This window comes from Apium graveolens, chromosome 11, assembly GCF_009905375.1.
Source record: "Apium graveolens cultivar Ventura chromosome 11, ASM990537v1, whole genome shotgun sequence".
Taxonomy (NCBI): Eukaryota; Viridiplantae; Streptophyta; class Magnoliopsida; order Apiales; family Apiaceae; genus Apium; species Apium graveolens.
In genome coordinates, this window is record NC_133657.1 from 105,004,798 (window position 1) to 105,026,331 (window position 21,534).

The following is a 21,534-nucleotide window of genomic DNA, read 5'->3' on the forward strand; positions in this document are numbered from 1 at the left end:
GTTGATAATGGCTACATTCAGTGAATTGCTAGCTCTTTTATGGTTGTAGAAAAAACACCTTGTAATTTCAAGGCTAACTCCTTTCTCTCCCGGCATCTGGCTAACTTAATTTGGTGTATAAAAAACATAAGTCATCTGTTACAAAAGAGTTCTACATTATTACACACATATATATATATATTACACATGTGTTCATGTGTCATTTTGTGAACATTCGCATTCTGAGAGTAAAATAAAAACAGGGTTGATGTAATTATATTTAAAATGATAAAAATATTATGATGGTGGCGAAGCTGGTTTGAGTATAATAACTCAAATCCGCGGTCTAATCATTCAGACTTCGTAGCGGGATTCGTCTTGGGGTTTAGCTGTCGTTGGGTGTCTTTAAAACAACACCTAAGGGGGTTTGAGCTCTGCGACTCCTCTGATGAGAGTAAGAACTCACTTTTTGATAATGAAGATAAAAATGTAAGGAGGTTATGGGTGTGTGTATTAGTGTGTTGGAGAGAGTAATCTCTTGACCTTTTTCCTCTAAACTATTTATAGCCAACGGGTTAGGGTTTATAGGTTGTTACCTTCAATCGGAATAGCTCGTTTCCAGGAGCGGGGGACGCTTGACGCTCATAGCTGCTTTACACGTGTCCATGAAAGGATTGTGGAGGAGTATGTCATGAGTGCGCTGCCACGTGCCTTGATTGTGCTAATTATTAGTAATAAATAGATGTCATTATCATGTGGGGACCTTAGTCATGACTTGTGTTCCATGCGTTACGCTGTATTAGGCTTTCTTGTTTATAGACCACGGGACTGGGTTGTTCCACGACCGAACCGAATCTGGACTAGGACAAACCAGTCCAGGCTAGACCATGACGGAAACCTAGCACGACTGGTTCATTTGGATGAAGGACTGAAGCCTAGCAGGACTGGTTCACTTGGTAGGACTGGATTAATTATATCTTATCATTTACCCCCACTTCCATATGCAGATTTCTAGATGGCGGAGTAGAGTATAGAATGGTATTAAATATATGAGATTTTTGTCGAAAAAATTAATGCTTCTTGCCTCTCAGTCTTAGTTGTATTTGAAAGGACCAATCCGGACTGAAAGAATGAATCCTATTTAACAGATTCAAAATAAATCATGGTTGAATTCAAAATAAAGTATTGATATTTCTTGCCCCCAGTTTGGGTTGTGTTTGAAAGGACTAATTCGGATTGGAAGCATGAATCCTGGTTGACTTAAAGAAAATTTTGATTATTTTTGCCCTACAATTTGGGTTGGGTGTGATAGAGTCAATCCGTATTAGAGAAATGGATCATGGTTGAGATGCAGCCAATGCTTTATTTTTGGTCAAGACTGATCCATACCCGATGTGATTTAAAGAAACTAGTCCCGTATATGTAGTAGTTCAGACTCGGGGTAAGTTTTATAGACTCCAGAAGTTGAAAAGGTTTTTCGAATTTTTCCATCTTGAATTTGAATAGAGGATGGTTGTTTTTCCTCACAAGACATGCCAAAATAATGACTATTCATTAATACAACTATAGATATATAAAATGATAGCATCTTTTTCTCTTCATCTTCTCCAAATAGCAAAACACCGAAGAGATTCCACTATCATTTCGTCGATTTGGTGATTGCAGGATTTGGGTGAGCAAGATTCAGGTTCCAATTTTCTCATGATCGTAAGTTCCTTAACTCTCTTCCTCGCTTTCTCTTCTTTAAATTACAATCAAGTTTATGTTTTTCTTGGTTTTCCGGTGACTATTTGTTTACTCCTTTTTTTCTTTCTTACATTACTTCGATTCTTCTATTATTTTGATTGTTGAGTTTTTTGGCTGTGACTTGCTTTGTATTTTTGTTGTTTGATAAATTGTTGTTCAAAATATGGTTTTGAGTAGGTGTTTGGCTAGATAGAAAATTGAATTTCTTGGCTTGGTTTTATTCTTGATGTTCATATGGAAAACATACGTATTTATAGATAAGTTTGGATGTATTTTGGTGTTTGATTTTGTTTATAACTTGTTTGTGGGATTTTGGGATTTGGTTGTTGGTCTGGACCGGTAGTGGCGGTCCGGACTTTGCCGATTTATGTTTATATGACTTGGTTTAATCCCTCAAATTGTGCATATAGGATTAGCAAAATATGATGGGCCCAGACCAACAATATAAATCAGGACTATAATGACATTGTTGGTCCAGAGTAATCACGTATTACATGACTAACACCAAATATCACGTATTACATGATAATAGTTTATCAAAAATGGATGAGTAGTTGGATTAAGAACTAATCCCGGGTTGTTGTTTATAGGTATATGGTCAGGACTAAAACACGCGCAAAGCCGTTCTTGACTTGCACTCATGGGCCTTCTAGTATTGAAAGTGATTCAGATTCACCAAATATGTCAATAACCCAAGTAGAGATGTGTAAAACTACCGGTACCTCCTCTGAAGTGCTGACCAAGCTCCTGACTAAAGAGCTTAATGAGAGATAAATTTCTTGTACTCCAGATGGTTAGTGGACAGAAGGGAAGTATCATTTCTTGACTAAGGCTTGGGATGTAGACCCGACATTCTACTAAATGAGTATATATTCTGCTTATAACGACAAATAACCTAATAGCCACCCCGGGCTCCCGGTTGTGTTTGAATGGAATAATATGGAATGGAAGAATGAATCCTTACTGTAACAAGCCTGTATATCATCCTACCTATATGCTCTTCCATCAGTTGTTTGCCTTGATTAAATCTAGCATGAAGCCTTTATCTGAGCTGCAATTGCGGGTTGCAGAGTGTACTTATGGTCCGGGTTTCGCGAAAGCAGTTATCCAGCAAACTTCCTTGAAGTATTGGAACGGGGAGGTTATTTTGCTTAAGGAGCTAGATTTCTACTATCTTCCTTTGTATTTCTACTAGGGATAATTACTTATTTTAGATCTCTAGTCCTGCAAGGGGAAAATCTCAAACATGTTCTGATTTTTGTGGTTGTCTCGGTTCTCAAATGACCGGGAATAATTTTATGAATTAAAAGAAATTATTTGAACTTGGATATAATATTTTATATACTTATTTTCCGTAGTAGTCCGAACTGTTATCTTTATTTTCTTTGGTTTTGACTTGAATATTTTTTCTCGTTTCAGGTTTTCCTTTCTACAATATGACCTATCCTACGATCATGTTTGCCAATGCTTATAGTTCCTCTCTCCCGAGTCTTGGTGGTACCTTCAACACAAAGTAAAAATTTCCACAGCTGGGTCCGGATATATTCAAGTTATGGAGGAGGGGGGTGAATCTTCTGATCTTCAGAATATTTTGGATCCAGATCCTATCAATGCAGAGATTGAGGTTGAGCATCTCTACAAAGAGGTTGAGACTTTGGATGATGTTCCCTAGTTGGAGGAGAAGAAAAAGTCCAAGAGGCCTCGAACTGTGAGAATGAAACCACCCCAAGCCAAGAACATCACTCAAGCTCCTACTAAAGATAAGGAAATTGGTTAGAAAAGAAGTCCAAAGGATAGGTGGGAACCCATTTCGTGGAATAGCTGGCCCAGATGATGTCTGAGATCCTTTCAAAAGAGGACTAGGTAAAGATAGAAGGCGTGGGATTGGACAACGGTATGACCAAGTGTACCGAACATTGGGGCCATGTGACTACTCTTTACTTTCCCTTTTCCTCTATTTTTTTTTATTTTTCTAATCCGGGTTGGTTTCAGCTTGGATCATACATGTTGGAAGCTGTTTGTATTGCCTTTGAGGATTTGAAGAAGGCCAACAAGTTCGTGGAGGAGAAGGACAAGTGCATAACTGAAATGGGGTCCGAACTGTTGGCCCAGGATAACTAGGTGTCCAGATTTGAGGCGAATTTGAAGGAGGCTACCGAACAGGCCAAGAAATCTAAGAAGGAGTTTGAGGACCTGAGGACTAAACTAGCTGCCTTCAAGAATAATATTTCTGAGAAGAATAGTCCGGAGGATGTTATTGCTGAATACAAATAGTCTGAAGAGTTTGATAAAGCTATTATTACTGCGGGTGCTTAAAGTTCGTCGTTGCTGGATTGGGGCATAAAAACATATCAAGACTAATCCTGCAGCTAACCAGATTGTTTTTTACTGAATTTATTATTGCGAAATCTGTGAATGAGTAATGGAGAGGAGAGTCGGAGCCTTTTGATCGTCTGAGTCCCAGCTTCCTCCCGGAGAATCAGAGTCCCGATGCTTGATTTGTGAATTCCCTCTTGGGATGTGCCCTTGTAATTTAACTTACTATTTTAAGTGTTGTTAAACTGAAAGATTGTTGTAACTTAGCTTTGATCCAGATTGGTCTCTATCGGGACTGTCTTTTTAATTAATGTTGTTGCTTTTGAAATTTTTTTCTTGAATTTTGCGTTAGAAAGTGTTCCTAACTGTTTTCTAGCCCGTATAAACTTTGTTTTATTTTGCTTTTTTGCCTCAATTTTTTTGAGTATAATATATTACCAGCCCGGGTAAGTGTACACAACTGGACTAGCTTTTTATTCTTTGGTTTTGTTCTATTAGGCCAACTAAGTATTAATGTCCGGATTAGTTTTGTTTTGTTTTGCTTTTTTTCCTTAAGAATTTTTCCAAGTAAAATGTGCTATTAGTTCGGGTAAGTATTTATGCCCAAACTAATTTTGTTTGTTTTTACTTTTTTTCCCTAGAAAGTTTTCTAAGTATAATATGCTACTAATCCATGTAAGTATTTATTCCAGAACTAGTTTTGTTTGCTTTTGATTTTTTACTTTAGGAATTTTTCTAAGTATAATATGCTACTAGTCCAGGTAAGTATTTATGTCAGGACTAGTTTTGTTTGCTTTTACTTTTTTGCTTAGGCAATTTTTCTAAATACAATATGCTACTAGTCTGGATAAGTAATTATACTCGGACTAATTTTGTTTGATTTTGCTTTAGAAATTTTTCTAAGTATATTGTGCTACTAGTCCGGCTAAATATTTATGCCCGAACTAGTTTTGTTTGCTTTTGATTTTTCGCCTTAGAAATTCTCCTAAGTATCAATGATTGTTTTGTGTTGTTTCCCTGGTTTCATTATTCTATGGTTTTTTTATTATTTTGTAGAGTATGACAATAAAAATTTTTGAATGAAAGAAAGACTATTCTTATTAATCTTCAAAATAATCTTCATAGAATAAGAGGAATAACAAGGAAATAATATTTTTCATAGACTAGAAGCTTTCTGGATTTCCCTAGTTGCTCTATATTTTTACTTCTTTACTAGTGGAATTTTCTTAGCCTAAGTTCGTGCCAAGTGTTGGGAACTTCCATCCCATATAAATTCATTAGCGTGTAATTTCCCAGCCTTAGCACTTCTTTAACCTTGTAAGGACCTTCTCACTTAGGCATTAACTTCCCGGTGTTGGTAGGATTAGAGGCTTCTGTGTTGCGAAGGACAAGGTCTCCGACTTGAAAATTCTTTAATCAGGACTTCTTACTAAAGTGTTCCATTATCTTTTCTTTGTACCTTTCCTAGCTAACTTCAGTGCTACAACAAAGGCCTCGTACTCAGCTTGGTTGTTTATTACAGAAAAGTTGATGGAGATTGTAGTCGGGATAATAAAACCATCTGTACTTTTCAATATAAGCCCAGATCTAGATCGCTCGTTTGTTAAAGATTCATCAACATTTAGGGTCCACGTTTCAGGATTAGTGATTGGCGCTCTGGGCTCTACTTTCATAGGTTCAGACTTAGCTTCGGGAAAATTACATTCGACAATAAAATCAATAAGTGTTTTGGCTTTGATAGCGGTCTTGGGAATAAAAGTTTGATTGAACTGGCTAAGCTTAACACCCAATTGATGATCCTTCCCGAAATACCTGGTTTGCGAACTATCTTCCTTAGAGGTTGATCAGTGACAACCATCTTCCTTGGAAGTAATGTCTGAGCTTTCTTGACACAGTACTAAGATAAAAATAAATTTCTCAAGGCTTGCATACCTGGTTTCTGCATCTTTCAATACTTGGATGACATAGTAAACCGCATTCTGCTGGCCTTTTCCTTCCCGGATCAAGGCCGCTCCTACTTCCAGGACTCATGTATATTGATAAAGGTAGAGAGGCTCTCGACTTTGGTCATGATTGGTGGCTTGGGAAAGTATCCCTTAATTTCCTCAATAGCTTTCTGGCATTCAGGGCTCCAATTCACTTCCTTTTTGTTCTTTGCTCCTTTTAACAAGTCAAATAAAGGTAGGCATCTCTCTTCTAGCTTGTAACCAAATATCCTTAGTATTGCAAGGGATCTTGCTAACTTCAGAACCTCCCTTTGGGTACTAGGCGGTTGCAATTTCCAGTATTGTCTTTATCTTCTCTGGATTGGCTCCAATTCCTCAATTTCCTATCATGAGTCCTAGAAACTTTCCAAATCCTACCCTAAAGGCGCATTTCTCCAGATTCAGCTTCAGTTCATACTTCTTAAAATTCTTCAAAGTATTCTTTGTGGATTAGCAATGTGACCTGGGACGTTTGTGGATTTCACAATCATGTCATCAATATGGAACTTCAGATTACTTCTATGCTGGGTTTTGAATATGTCGTTCATCACCTTTTGGTATGTTGATCATGCATTCCTCAATCCAAGGGTAACATTATGTATACCTAGGTTCATTTGGCTGTTTTAGGAATGTCGTTCGAGTTCATCACGATATGGTTGTAACCAGAGAAGGCATCCATAAAACTTAGCATGATATGTCCAGAGGTTGTATCAATCGATTGATCTATGTTGGGTAGAGCATAGGGGTCCTTCGGGCATGCTGCATTTAGATACGTGTAATTCACACACATCCTCCACTTGTCATTGACCTTCAACTTGACCAAATTAGCTAGCCACTCTCGATACTTGATTTCACATATGCTATCAAATTTGAGTAATTTTTCAACTTCTTTATCCATTGCCTTCTGCCATTCTAGGGCAAAATTCCTTCTCCTTTGCTTTAATGGTTCTTTTCCGGATCCACATCCATACTATGCATAGCTACAGATTCATGCCGTTCGAGCATGTCTTTGGGACTCCATGAAAAGTCATCATCATATTAATAGAGAATCAAGATTTATTATTCTTTAAAAATGGTTTCATGTTCGACTCCAATTTTCATTTTCCTAGAAGGATCACCTTCTCCAATCAGGACTATTTCTGTTTCAGCGACTGCATTAACTTTTTCTTGGTCCTTGACGGAGACAAGTTGTTGAACCTGGAATCTATATTATTTTCTATGTAGGCTCGAGCTCAGGAATCAAACTTTCCTTCGTTGTTTTCTCCTGAGTTATGTTCATCAGGGTTGGTTATTTTTTCGCCCGAACTGGTACGTGAGTCAGGATTGGTTGCTGGTATTACAGGACTAACTTGTCCGTGTGAAGAACTGGTGTTAATTATAGCCATGACTTGGTTGTTTTCTCCTTGTCAATATGAATCAGGGTTGGTTGTTTCTGGGTCCGGATTGGTCTCAATGATATAGACCTTTTTTCCCAACCATTCTTTTAAGTGAGGATGGTACTTCTCATGACTCTGTTGCTTTTGAAGGATTCTTTCTTTCCTTTTATTATCCTGATATGTTTCATCTATGACTAAATCTTGATTATAACACTTTTCTGTAATTTCTTAATCACCTTTTATAAAGTTATGATCGGGGTTGGAAACTTGACCTTGAAATGGGATATTAAAGTTATGGCCTGCATTGTGGTCAGAGCCGGACAACCAAATTATTCAGTTGTAAGAGAAGAAGTATTGATAGCATAGAAGTTTATGACATGAGTGACCTAGTTTGGAGAAGCCCCAAACATGACTGGATGGTACAAAGTTCCTTGGATTGGGACTAAGTTATTGCCGAATCCATACAGGGGGTCCTTCATGCATTTATTTGACCGAACACTTCCCAGTTTCAAGTAGCCCACCGTATGTTTGAATAGAATATTCATTGAAGAACCATTGTCAATCAGCATCTTTCTGACTTTATTGTCAAAGATATCGAGGGTCACAACTAGAGCTTCATTGTGGTTCAGATTGACTCCCTCATAGTCTCGTCTTTTTAAATAAATAACCATTTCGGGGAAGGTTTGGATTGGAAAAACTTCATCGCCTGGGTTCAGATTATGTGAAGGGGAGTTAGAACCTCCCATGACCATATCTACCATATCTCTGCTTTTCCTTGATCATTCACCCTTTTCATTCTCATCCTGGGCTATGTACATTCCCAGGTTCCTCTTCTTAATTTGGCCCTCAATGAAATATTTCAAAGATAGGCAATTTTCTGTTTTGTGACCGTAGGTCTCATAATAGTCGCAATTACATTGGTAGGACCGGCTCTCAGGAAGAGTTTGCATTATCTTGGGTAGGTAATCAAAGGGCTTATCCCAAATCTTCTTGAGAATTTCTACTTGGTTTCAGTGTAATGGAGTCCATTTCGGCTCTGATTTAGGATCCCTAACAGGTCTAGTAGGACCGTGATTGCTTTTAGATTCGGTCCTAGGAACAAGCCTTTGGGAGATGGGCGTATTATGAACAAAGTTAATTTGTTGATTTTGTTTAAATTTCTTATCCTGATGGTAACCCCCTTTCGGTTGGTCATCAGTATTCTTGCTACCTGAACTCCCATGTCGAGTTATTCTAATAGCCTGAAGGACATCTCTCTCCTTCAGGAACCTGACAGTTATTGCATAACTGCCACTAGGCTCTTTGGTTCTTTGTTGATTAGCTCTACAATATATCTTTTGTTGTGCTCTAGATACAGGTTCCTCCAGAAGATGTTTAAAGCTTCTCTTTCGTCCAAGTTGGAGATTTTGTTGAATGGTCCTCTAAAATACCTCATATAAGCTGAGAGGGCCTCATTATCATATTGCCGGATTATTTCTAAGTGACAAATGTGCAATTCATGAGTCTTGTTAGCCCGAAACCTCTTGAGAAAGGACTCCCTGAATTCCTTCCAACCGTGGATGCTTCAGGAGGGGATTCTACTAAGCCATATCTGAGCCCCTCCCTTGACTGTGGATGTGAAGAACCGGGAGTTAGTTAGATCATTGTCGTAATAGATCTGGTCTATCTGCTCAAAATAGTGGAGATGTTCTTCTGGATCTCCCATCACATTAAATGAGTTGAAGTCATAGTGCTTAAGATTTTTTTGTCGGCGTATGACCTCAAGTGAATGACTAAAGGGGATTAGGGTTCCCTCAATCTCTAGCCCAGAATCCCTACCAATATTTTTTTCCTGAAGTTCATAGATCATGTCTTTAAGATATTGTTGATCATCATCATCAGAAATCGTCTCTAGAGTAGGGTCTCTCCGGTTTCGCTTTGATATGGACTTACCCAGTAGCCTTTCTTCCTCCAATTGCATTATTCTCTAGATATTGAGCTAAAGCTCAGCTTCTTCTTCCTTCTGGATTTGTTCTCTTTTCTACTCCAACATCTTTAGCTGTGTTGCCTCATTTTCCTTATTCTTGCTTTGAGTCTTTTTAGAGAAATCATTCTTCTTTCCTTTTCCATCTGGTAAAAAAATAAAAACTCGGGACCGGTGGGAGTGTCCGGACTCCTCAGAGTCCCTAACTTGGTCTTCTTCTTCCAGAACCCGGACCTGTCTTTCCCGATAGATACAGATTGCCTCGGCCAATTCATTTCTAGTTAAATTTTCCATATGTTTGGCGGCAACCGGGATATCAATGTACTTGTACTGGTTGAGAGTAATGATAATCTAGGAATCTTTTGGCGAGACTACCCTTTCCAGGACATGATTGGCAGGTCGTTGCTCTAGGAGTGTATCCCGATTATGGTCCGGATCATGAGCTTGATCCGGGTCCTGCTTCTGCGTATCGGGGAAAGCTCTGAAACTAAGAGTCTCCCCTCCTCGAGCCATATTTGAACAAATCGGAGAACAAAAATATGATTTTACAAATAACAAGTTTATGCAAAATACAAGATACTCAAACATAGCTATGTTTTTTTTGTAGAAAATGAATTTTGTATGCATGAAACTGTGATAAGGAAGGATTATTGTGGCAAATCAACAATAGTTCTTACCGACAAACAATTATTTAAGTTAAAAGTCAAAGATTTCCACAAAATAAAGAACATACGTAGGTTCTCTGTAACACCCCCAAATCCGGGGTCGGGGATCCGGGTTGTCACGAGTTCCATTTCCCTTAATAACACCCAATCTTAATAAATAATCAACTACTCTGTACTATGACCCCACAATAAACACACACACCACAAGTTATAGTCTCAGATATGAATATCCAAAAATAATCACAAGTCATTTTATTCCATAATTATATGCCAATACACCTTAAACAGGTTTCTGAATAAATTTACATTTCTTTGCCATTATTACAATTGATAAAGATACATAAGTCTGGTACATCAAAAGTTGAAAGCCTAGCCTATTGGTAGCTCCTACCTCAGCTACGGCGGCATCAACGCTTCCAGAAAACTGCGAAACGTTTCCTAACCGCTTGCGAATTGGAAGCTTGGTCTTGTTCATCTTTTCTATCTGTTGTTGTGTGATGAAAGAAGAAAGCAACGGTGAGCAGCAAGCCCACCAAAATAATATGTATAATGATTAACAATATATGAGCCTTCTCATAGTACTCATGAAAGTCTTGGTCAAAAGAAATGAACCAAGTTTGATATCTTAATGCGATGAAGTCGCAAAATATTCAGTATATATACATATATACTTTTCAAAATCTTGGAAGTCCTCTTCCATGCATAATATACATAGAGTTCCAGTTTATAACTGTATAAAACTATCATTGCAAGGTGATCTCATATATCTAACCTTGTCTCAACGTTTTTTTTTCTGAAAATCTTTGACATACATAAGATAATCATTTACTGGATATAAGTTTAAAAGATGAAGTTACAAGATACTCCAATATACTTATATCTTTTCCAAATACTACTTGAACTATCACCGTTCAAGTTATAATTAGTTCAAAAGTTCATCACATAGATGAGACTACAAGATAATACTTGAATATATTCAATCTTTAAAATATCATCAAAATAAAATGAAGTTATGACATACTTCATTTGATGCAAACATCATTTTGAAAACTTGACCCTGCCAACACTCAACAATCGCCCAACCGTAGCCTTTCTATCGAAGTGCTCTGGGTAGTGTTGCAGAAATATCCAATTGGATGATGAACTCATTACGGGAGTTTGCCGCGCCAGGAAGACCACTTACGATGATCAGTCGTAGTAGTACAACCCCACCATTTTCTACATGTAGAGGAGAACCTGTCGGATTTACTTGTCAACCGAACACTGAACTCCTAAGGAATGGACCGTCTTAGCGGAACTTCCAGGCCATTTTGGGCCAATATAATAAGGCTGGGCCGACGCCACTCGACCACTTACGCCACTCCTAGTTCAGATGAAATCCATGACTCTGAAACTTAAAGCTCGTTCCCCCTTTCCCCAAGTAGAAACTTGTTGATACGGCTCCACCAAGAAGTCGTATCTAGTTGGAAGGGAGAACTCACCGATATTTCCCAGGTGATTCCTGTTAATGGATTAACTTGTTCCAAGAATTTTACTTCCCGAGTGTTGGGTAAGTAATCAATTCATTTATCAAAACAGCAACCTTGTTGCGAATATAAAATACATCACAGAGCCGGATCCCTTGGATTTTTGAGCGAGTATTCAAGTCCCCTTCAAAAAGGAAGATCTTAAATTTGAAAACAAGTTTTGGGATCCGCTCTAACCTTTAAAAATCATTTTGAAGACTCGAAAACACTTTAAAGAGTGTTTGGAGTAATGCTGATTTAAAAAAGTAAATCAGTCCCGATATATTAGAAAATATCTGAATATTATTATTTAAATAATATTCCCATAAAGAATAATCTTTATAAAATAATTGAAGTAGAAGTTTTAAACTTATACTTGAAATGAATATTAAATAACCAAAGATATACCTATACGAAAGTACTATCTTTATTTGAATAATCAAAAGTGAGTTTGATTATCGACACCTTATTCTTTAATAAAATAAAGAATATATCTCAGCAAATAATCGGAGTCATAGATCCTCAAATTAATATTCAAATAATATTCAATAAATAAAATAAGCTGAGTCATAAGCCCTCGAATGAATATTCGAAATAATATTCCCATAAATAAAATAAGCCAAGTCATAAGCCCTCGAATGAATATTCGAAATAATATTCCCATAAATAAAATAAAGTTATCGAATAAACCTTATTCGATTAATAGTTTTGAAAACTATAACCATATATATATAAATATATATATATATAAAATCTACTCGGGATCCTCGACTCCCGGTTTTAGAAAATGTTTTCACCTTTGGGTCCCTATACTAAGGGTATATGCAAATTACCGCTATTCTCTAGCATAGGTATTATCAACTGAACCAACAGATATATATGGCAAGAATACGAAACAAGGCATGCATATGTACCATATCACATGCTACAATATAACGCAAGAATTTGCTAATTACAAATATGCATTTATCGCAAGATCATGCATATACACATATACATCACAACAACAGTATAACGGGTAGAAAACTTGCCTGAGTACTCCTGGATAGGCTTAAGCTTAGAGTGGGTCCGATAACCTATGAACAACAACATAAGTCGGAATTAAACCTCGGTCGCTTAAGAAACTAGACTTTAACCATTTAGAGTCCTAACGTTCGCTTTCGCGCTTAACGATTTACTTAAGTCGCTCGAGTACCCTCGGCTCCACCATTTTTAATAAATTAACCATTACGAGTTTCAAGGAGATTCTTTCGCAAATATCTTACCAACTGCCTATTACACCTTACATAAATGTTTCTTACCCCAATTAGTCATTTAAGGTCCTTTACCAAGGTTTCAAAGTAAGGCGAGGGGTAATGGTTCGTTTGCGAAACGTCGTTACTTAAAACGGCCGTTTCTCCTAAACCGTACATCAGAATCGAACGAACTAAATATCAAAACGAAGATCGTAACATGAACTATCTAATCATGGAAATGGTCAAAACCTAGAAGGGAGTTCTCGGGTCCTAATGTTATGAACAAAAGCAGTTTAAAGTAAATCGGACATTACGACGGCTATGTTTACGCGATTTCCCAAATTTAAACCAATCCAAATCAATCACCAGTCAATCCCAATTCATTCATACAACCAACATCCATCCAAAAGACACTAAAACAGTCCCAACACCCCAAGTTCTTCCAATTTATGTCATTCTCATCATGAACTTAAACTATACTTAATTCCTTTAACAAATCAACAAGATTCAACATTCATACCACTACCACTCCAACCCAAACTCTAAACAAACAAGCTTCAAGCTACTCTTTACCATAACTATCAAAATCATCCTAATATACAAAGTAAATCTAGGGTTTGGAGATGTTATACCTTCCTTGAAGCTTTTAATCAATGAAAGATCCTTGGAATGCCCATGGAAGCCTTGATCTATGCTTAAGCTACCTTGAACTTTCATAAAAAATCAAGAAAACCAAAGTTATTTCTTGAAGGTTACTATTCACCTTCTTCTTTCTTAATTTATTGGAAGAGATTGTGAAGGAATTAGAAGTTTAAACTTATAGGATATCCATATCTATGTACAAGGAACCTTAGATAATTACCTTGTGATTTAACAATGCTTGGAACTTGATTTTTGATTTTTCTTCCTTTGAAAAAGAAGAAAAGCCGAGAGCAAGATGATGAGAATGAAATGATTTTGTGTTTTTTGATTTTTTTGGCTTAGCTTGGTTGTTTTTTGTTTTGTTTTTGGTTAATTACCTTAATAACCTTATATTTGTGTGGTTATAAACCAACCACACCTCCTCCTTCCCTATGTCATGCTTGCATCACCTTATTGTGTCATCATCTCTTACTTGCCCTCTTCTCATTGGTTGGATGACCTCATCATCCATAACCTCCTTGATTAACTTCCTAATTATTTGCCTAATGACCGCTGATCTGTTATACGGTTCGCTTAACTTACGTTTTCGTTTATCGTTTGAGGGATCATACCCGGGATCTTATTACTTGGGTTTCCTTAACCTTTCTCAATACATTATAATCCTTTTATGATCCTCTCTTATAACCCTTTAATTTAAATCCTTTTTATCCTGTTACCTTATACTCAATTCTTTCCGTATCTAGTGGATTTCCGGGAAAAATCAAAGTGTTCGGAATTGGATTCTGACGATCTTTACATACACTTATATACCATATAGAGTACTAATAAAATCTCAGAATATCAATAACAGAACCCCTACATAGTGTGGCATGAAAAGTTTTCTTATTCAGCATAATCTGCAAAATCACTATTCATAAGGGTTTTAAAAATTTCCAAAAATTGGGGTTATTACAGTCTCCCCTCCTTAAAAGGATTCCGTCCCGGAATCAGATAGAAAACAAATGGGGGTACTTTTCTAGCATTGCACTTTCTAACTCTCAAGTAAATTTTCCCACATTGTGGTTCTACCATCAAACTCTGACTAGTTTGATAACCCTTCTCCTAAGCACTTGTTCCTTTTCACTCTATAACCCTTCCTGGTTGCTCCATATAGGTTACGTCGGGTTGCATATCTATGCGCTCATATGCCCCTATTTATCTGGCATCCGAATTATACTTCCTTAACATTGATACGTGGAACACGTTATGACTTGCTACATGTTCAGGGGTAGGGCTAGCTCATATGATCACTTCCCAATATGTCTTAATACCTCAAAGGGTCCAACAATTCGTGGGCTTAGCTTTCCTTTCTTTCCGAACCTCATCCATCCTTTCCAAGGGAATACCTATAACAACACTAGGTCCCCTACTTCCTATTCCTTGTCCTTTCGTGTCAAATCAACATACTTCGTGTTCCCATCTTGGGCTACTATCAGCCGTCCTCTGATTAGATCTATTATATCCTTGGTCCTTTGGACTACTGCGGGTCCGAGCATCTTGCGCTCTACAACTTCATCCTAACATAAGGGAGATCGACATTGTCTTCCCTCAAGGATCTCATAAGGCGACATCTCGATAATGACATATGATCTATTGTCGTAAGAAACTCAATCCGTGTTAAGTGATCATTCCAATTTCTTTCAAGTCTATTGCACAGACTTTCATTATAACTTTTAGCATTAGAGCTTTTGCTTCTCAATACCCATTCTTTTCCAGTTCGTAATCGCTACTACCTTCCATTCCTAATATTATACTGGTTATACTTTTGCTCGTTAGCATTCTATAACCTTTTAATAACCACGTCAACCTTAGTATCACGAATGTGTTTCCATTCCGAATACCACCATAACTTTACTACTCCTTTCTCAGCTGTTTCCATTTTCCAAGGTTTGATCAATCATATAGAAGTAAAAGAACTTATTGAGAGATCACTATGATCATGAACACTTGTTATATCGCATAGTTAGTACAGAAGGTGGCCAGCCTTTAGTACTTGACAAGCAATTAAACAATAGCTGGTATCCTACTCGGCTTCTATCACACAGATAGATAGTCATTCGGCAATACCTCCCCTTCTGGAAGGGTTGTTCTTCTCAGTTTATATGAAATGAAAAGAAGAGAAAAGAACGAATTGAAGAGAATTATATATATAAAAAAAATATACTGCCACAAAATATATGGCTTGGAACCTACCTCTGAACTATAGATGTTTGTCATAGGAGAACAAAATATATATGTATATATATCAACATCAAGTATTATCACATCGCATTTTGCATGCTTAAATATTTTTGCTATTCCGTCCATCATTCTATGGACCCATGCTCTTCCTCGAGCTTATACACAATCACCTTTGAAACTCCCTCGACATTGAAAATCGAATCTGGGATCTCATTCTAGACATCATCGTTACTAGAATTCTATGCTTGCATCGCAACCTTCCTCGTATAGTCATACGACCCTCTATTAATAAGGAGAAATAAATATTCAATAGGTAAATAATCTACTTAATTAGTCTATTCAATGATAACTTATACATCACCACGACCCGATTAGTGGTACTTAATCTCAACATCCATTCCCATACAACTCTCATGGTTGTAATAAGCTCATTACTCGCAGAATCATTGCTGCATTACTATGGTCCACTACTGACCTACTGTCGTCATTCACGTTCCATGAAATCTTAATATCTAACCATACAGAGTCCATACATGTCGTATCAAATCCTTCTAAGGAGGTAACATAATCACCATTCATGATTCATGAAGAACACTCCTGATCCTGCCATACATACATGACATGAAGCAGATAAAATTGCAGAAGAGTTTCAATCAAAGCAACGATAGCAGGTTAATACCATTCTTAATCATATGCCTTCGATAGAAGACTTAACTCAAAGGTTCGTTTAGTCCTTTTGAAACATGGTCCAGGCTCATTCTCAAGATAGTACTTTCTAAGATAGATAGCCCGCTCATGGCGATTACACGAATTAAACCTTTACCAACTACTATTACGGTTGGGTATTGCACAGTCATCAGAATGAATGTCAATCTTCCAAACCATAATACAACCTGCATAGCTTTAACCATCATCACTGTATTCCTTTGGCACAAGCGCCTATAATTATCCTCTTACCTTTAAAGTGTCGGCCACCTCTTTGGCCTTTCCTGATAGTAAAATTTCCTTACAGTCAATGTCATTTTAACCACCTCCAAATAAATTTTCTACCTTATTTCAATCACAGCTTATGTGAAGATGTTTTCTTTAAAATCTGATGAGAAAAAAAAATATCACCATTTTTCCATAAGTTATTGCCTCAGACTTTAGAGGTTAATCATTGTCATGACTGACTCTCAATCATAATTAGAACATCTTTTATATTAAGTCCTAATTGCCCTGAACAATTTTGACCATTACTGGTTCGATCCATACTTTCTCGTGGTTTAACACGTGCCCACCTGGCATTATTATAATTACGCCATATTTCCCTCATCAAAATTTATATTCTTGAGAACTTTGAATATTACCTTTCTCCTTGTAAAACCTCTTAAGGTTATCCTTAAATCCTTCATCAGGTACACCCTAGGCACAGGGCATATTAAGATACCATTTATTAATACCAGAATCATTGTCTATATACTTCTGAAAAAATTTCTCCACTGATCCTTAAAGGTTGTTATTACCTTAATCCTTTCCAATTCATACTGTCAAAACTCATACTATCCCTATTAAGGGTGAAATGCCAACCTTTATGCATTCCCCTAGGATTCATTTTAAGTTACCGATGTTCTATCCTTAATTCCACCTTTAAAAGGTATCTGCATCCTTCCATGGATAAATCAAGTCATATATCCCTGATAAGGGTGTCTTATTCAATCATTCCCACCTCGATAGTATATGTCTAATTTCACAATAACATTTGTATTCAAAATGGGGTCAATCAATATGGCCTCCAAAAGATAGCAACGGTTATCCGCTTGTCTTGCCTAATTTGGTAACGATAACAAGGATGTTCTGGAAGATATTGGTCGTGTTCAACGTGAACCTCTTCTTAATAATTCCTTATTTACTTTTGTTGTTTATCTCAACCGTCACCTCAATATTGGGATATCTTTCATATCTGGTGTCTCCCTTTCCGGGTATCAAGCCACCGGTCTTACACTTCACATCCTTGAAGGTCACTTCCTTCATCCAATTTTCCTAATTTCTTACTTCCTTGTCTCCTCAGTCTATCCGCGTCTCATTATTTTTCCTTCGAACTATCTCAAGGTTTCCTCGAATCCTCCCAACTTAAAGGGGGTACAATATATGTATCTCTTATGCCTTCAACCATCAATTTTAACTCATGGTGAATCATCCTCATCCTGACGATTACATACTTTTCTAATTCTATTGCTATGAGTCTTTAGGGTTTCCTCATACCCAACTCCCTTATCATTCCTCAAACTCTATTGCCTTTATATTCCTTTCCACTTCAGTTTCTTTTTATTTCCCTTTCTCTTATCATTATTTCATGAACCAACCCAACATAAGCATCGATTTCAAACATCCCGTCATTCTGGATTCGTGTCCTCAGAACGAATCTTGACAACTTTTACAACTTAGATTCATAATTCATCATACTCACCCGCTTTTGTTCTAGCTCCAAAGCTTTTACACTATCTCCTTATCTTTGGGAATTACTTTCCCGAAAACAATTGACTGAACTTAAATCAGTTTATTATAATCTCTTGCTTCGTGCCTTCCTTGGCCTTTCACCAGCGGGTGGTCTCTCTCTTAGGAGGGTAAGTGAAAAAAACAGTCTTTTGTGATTCGTCAATCATTCAGAATCTCAAATGATTCTTATATTTCCTTTAGCCAGGCTCTTGCCTCGACTGGTTCAGCTTGTTCCTTGGAACTCTAAGGGCTTAGCGACTTAAAGGTCCTGAAAGAATTTCTCACCGCATTGTTTCCTCAGGGTGGTGGTTGGGGATAATAGTCTAAGTTCTGTCTAGAAAGGTCCATAAATTTTCGTATAGGAGTACCGTCTCGGGTCTCCTTTCCTTACTCGACTTCTGTTTCCTTAGTCTGAACATTCCCTCCTCCTCCCCATAATCGGGGTCCTCCTACATATTTTAAATCCTCATTTTCCACTTCATCATGTTATGGGTTCCTTCGATCTTGATGGCGACCTCCCTGACTATCACGTTCAGGGTTTGCTCTAAATCTTATTCCTCAAACTAGCTTTCATCTAAGATCTCATCTTTAAGCTCTTGAACATTTGGAAACCAAATTCTGTAGGAATACCTCATTATTCCCTTATCATCTTTCTCGGTATTAATCTCTTATCTATTTGTTGGCTCCCTGCCTTCATTCATCACTTTTTCTGGCACAATCTGTTCTTTTCCAATAATTTGAACTGTATTGCAATCTCAAACAGCTTTTCGGTACCGGCTCCGGTTACCTTCACTTCTATTTCCATTTTCTCAAAATCTCTTATAAACTCTCCCAAAGACATTATTATCTTGAGTCTCTCCTTTTTACTAAGGGCATCAGCCACCACATTGGCTTTCCCTGAATGATAAAGAATCTCCCAATCATAATTCTTGATTAGCTCTAACCACCTCATTTGGCGCATGTTGAGCTCTTTCTGCGTGAAAATGTACTAGAGCACTTATGGCTTGTGTAAATCTCGCACTTTTCTTCATACAAGTAGTGCCTTCAATCTTTAGGGCAAAACTATTACCACGAGCCCAAGCTCATGGGTGGGGATATCGAATTTTATATTCCCTTAATTGTCTTGACGCATACGCGATTACCTTGATGTGCTGTATAAGAAGCACCCTAATTCCTTATGCGAAGCGTCACTACACTTCACAAAATCTCATTTTCCATCCGGCAACGCCAACATAGGGAACGTCACCAACCTTTGCTTCGGTTCTTAAAAGTTGTTCTCGCATTTCTCTGTCCATTCGAACTTCTCAGTCTTACGAGTAAGCCGCGTTAAAGGGGCTACTATCTTTACAAACTTGAACGAACCTCTGGTAGTGACCGACCAATCCTACCTCTGGGAGTTGCCCTAACCATGGTCATCAATTCATCAGTGGTCCTTTATTCATTCTTGTCAGGATCCTTCACGGGATCCTCCTCAGCAACAATCCCTTCTAGGACAACATCCTCAACCGTTACATCCTCAATATCAACATCATCTGATCCTGTGTTAGGACGCTCTATCGGATCCACAATCCGATCTCCAATTAGTAATAAAACATCATCGCGCTGTTACTCCTCAACCTCAGGGTTCGGTGTCCCGCTACCATATACGATAACGAACTACGCTTCTATCACGATATTTATAAGGGTTCCCATAAGGGTTTTAACTATCAGTACTACGTTAGGTAGTCCGACTATGAACTTGGCAAGAGTTCTTATTATCTTAGTGAACTTATTATCTTAACGTCACATCATCTCTGAGGTTTATAACGCTTAGCTCTGATACCACTTCTGTAACACCCCCAAATCCGGGGTCGGGGATCCGGGTTGTCACGAGTTCCATTTCCCTTAATAACACCCAATCTTAATAAATAATCAACTACTCTGTACTGTGACCCCACAATAAACACACACACCACAAGTTATAGTCTCAGAGATGAATATCCAAAAATAATCACAAGTCGTTTTATTCCACAATTATATGCCAATACACCTTAAACAGGTTTCTGAATAAATTTAAATTTCTTTGCCATTATTACAATTGATAAAGATACATAAGTCTGGTACATCAAAAGTTGAAAGCCTAGCCTATTGGTAGCTCCTACCTCAGCTACGGCGGCATCAACGCTTCCAGAAAACTGCGGAACGTTTCCTAACCGCTTGCGAATTGGAAGCTTGGTCTTGTTCATCTTTTCTATCTGTTGTTGTGTGATGAAAGAAGAAAGCAAGGGTGAGCAGCAAGCCCACCAAAATAATATATATAATGATTAACAATATATGAGCCTTCTCATAGTACTCATGAAAGTCTTGGTCAAAAGAAATGAACCAAGTTTGATATCTTAATGCGATGAAGTCGCAAAATATTCAGTATATATACATATATACTTTTCAAAATCTTGGAAGTCCTCTTCCATGCATAATATACACAGAGTTCCAGTTTATAACTGTATAAAACTATTGTTGCAAGGTGATCTCATATATCTAACCTTGTCTCAACGTTTTTTTTTCTGAAAATCTTTGACATACATAAGATAATCATTTACTAGATATAAGTTTAAAAGATGAAGTTACAAGATACTCCAATATACTTATATCTTTTCCAAATACTACTTGAACTATCACCGTTCAAGTTATAATTAGTTCAAAAGTTCATCACATAGATGAGATTACAAGATAATACTTGAATAGATTCAATCTTTAAAATATCATCAAAATAAAATGAAGTTATGAGATACTTCATTTGATATAAACATCATTTGGAAAACTTGACCCTGCCAACACTCAACAATCGCCCAACCGTAGCCTTTCTATCGAAGTGCTCTGGGTAGTGTTGCAGAAATATCCAATTGGATGATGAACTCATTACGGGAGTTTGCCGCGCCAGGAAGACCACTTACGATGATCAGTCGTAGTAGTACAACCCCACCATTTTCTACATGTAGAGGAGAACCTGTCGGATTTACTTGTCAACCGAACACTGAACTCCTAAGGAATGGACCGTCTTAGCGGAACTTCCAGGCCATTTTGGGCCAATATAATAAGGCTGGGCCGGCGCCACTCGACCACTTACGTCACTCCTAGTTCAGATGAAATCCATGACTCCGAAACGTAAAGCTCGTTCCCCCTTTCCCCAAGTAGAAACTTGTTGATACGGCTCCACCAAGAAGTCGTATCTAGTTGGAAGGGAGAACTCACCGATATTTCCCAGGTGATGCCTGTTAATGGATTAACTTGTTCCAAGAATTTTACTTCCCGAGTGTTGGGTAAGTAATCAATTCATTTATCAAAACAACAACCTTGTTGCGAATATAAAATACGTCACAGAGCCGGATCCCTTAGATTTTTGAGCGAGTATTCAAGTCTTCTTCAAAAAGGAAGATCTTAAATT

At 37.5% G+C, this 21,534-nt stretch overlaps 1 long non-coding RNA gene across 2 annotated transcripts; it reads left to right on the forward strand.

The window, feature by feature from the left end:
• The first annotated feature begins 298 nt into the window (after positions 1-298).
• Positions 299-4,448, forward strand: LOC141695136 (uncharacterized). Of its 2 annotated transcripts, XR_012564308.1 has the most exons (3): positions 370-1,686; positions 2,316-2,866; positions 3,145-4,448. It is a non-coding gene; the product is annotated as an uncharacterized LOC141695136 (long non-coding RNA). The 2 variants fall into 2 exon arrangements; XR_012564307.1 differs by having other exon boundaries at positions 299-1,686; positions 2,316-4,448.
• The last annotated feature ends 17,086 nt before the right edge of the window (positions 4,449-21,534 follow it).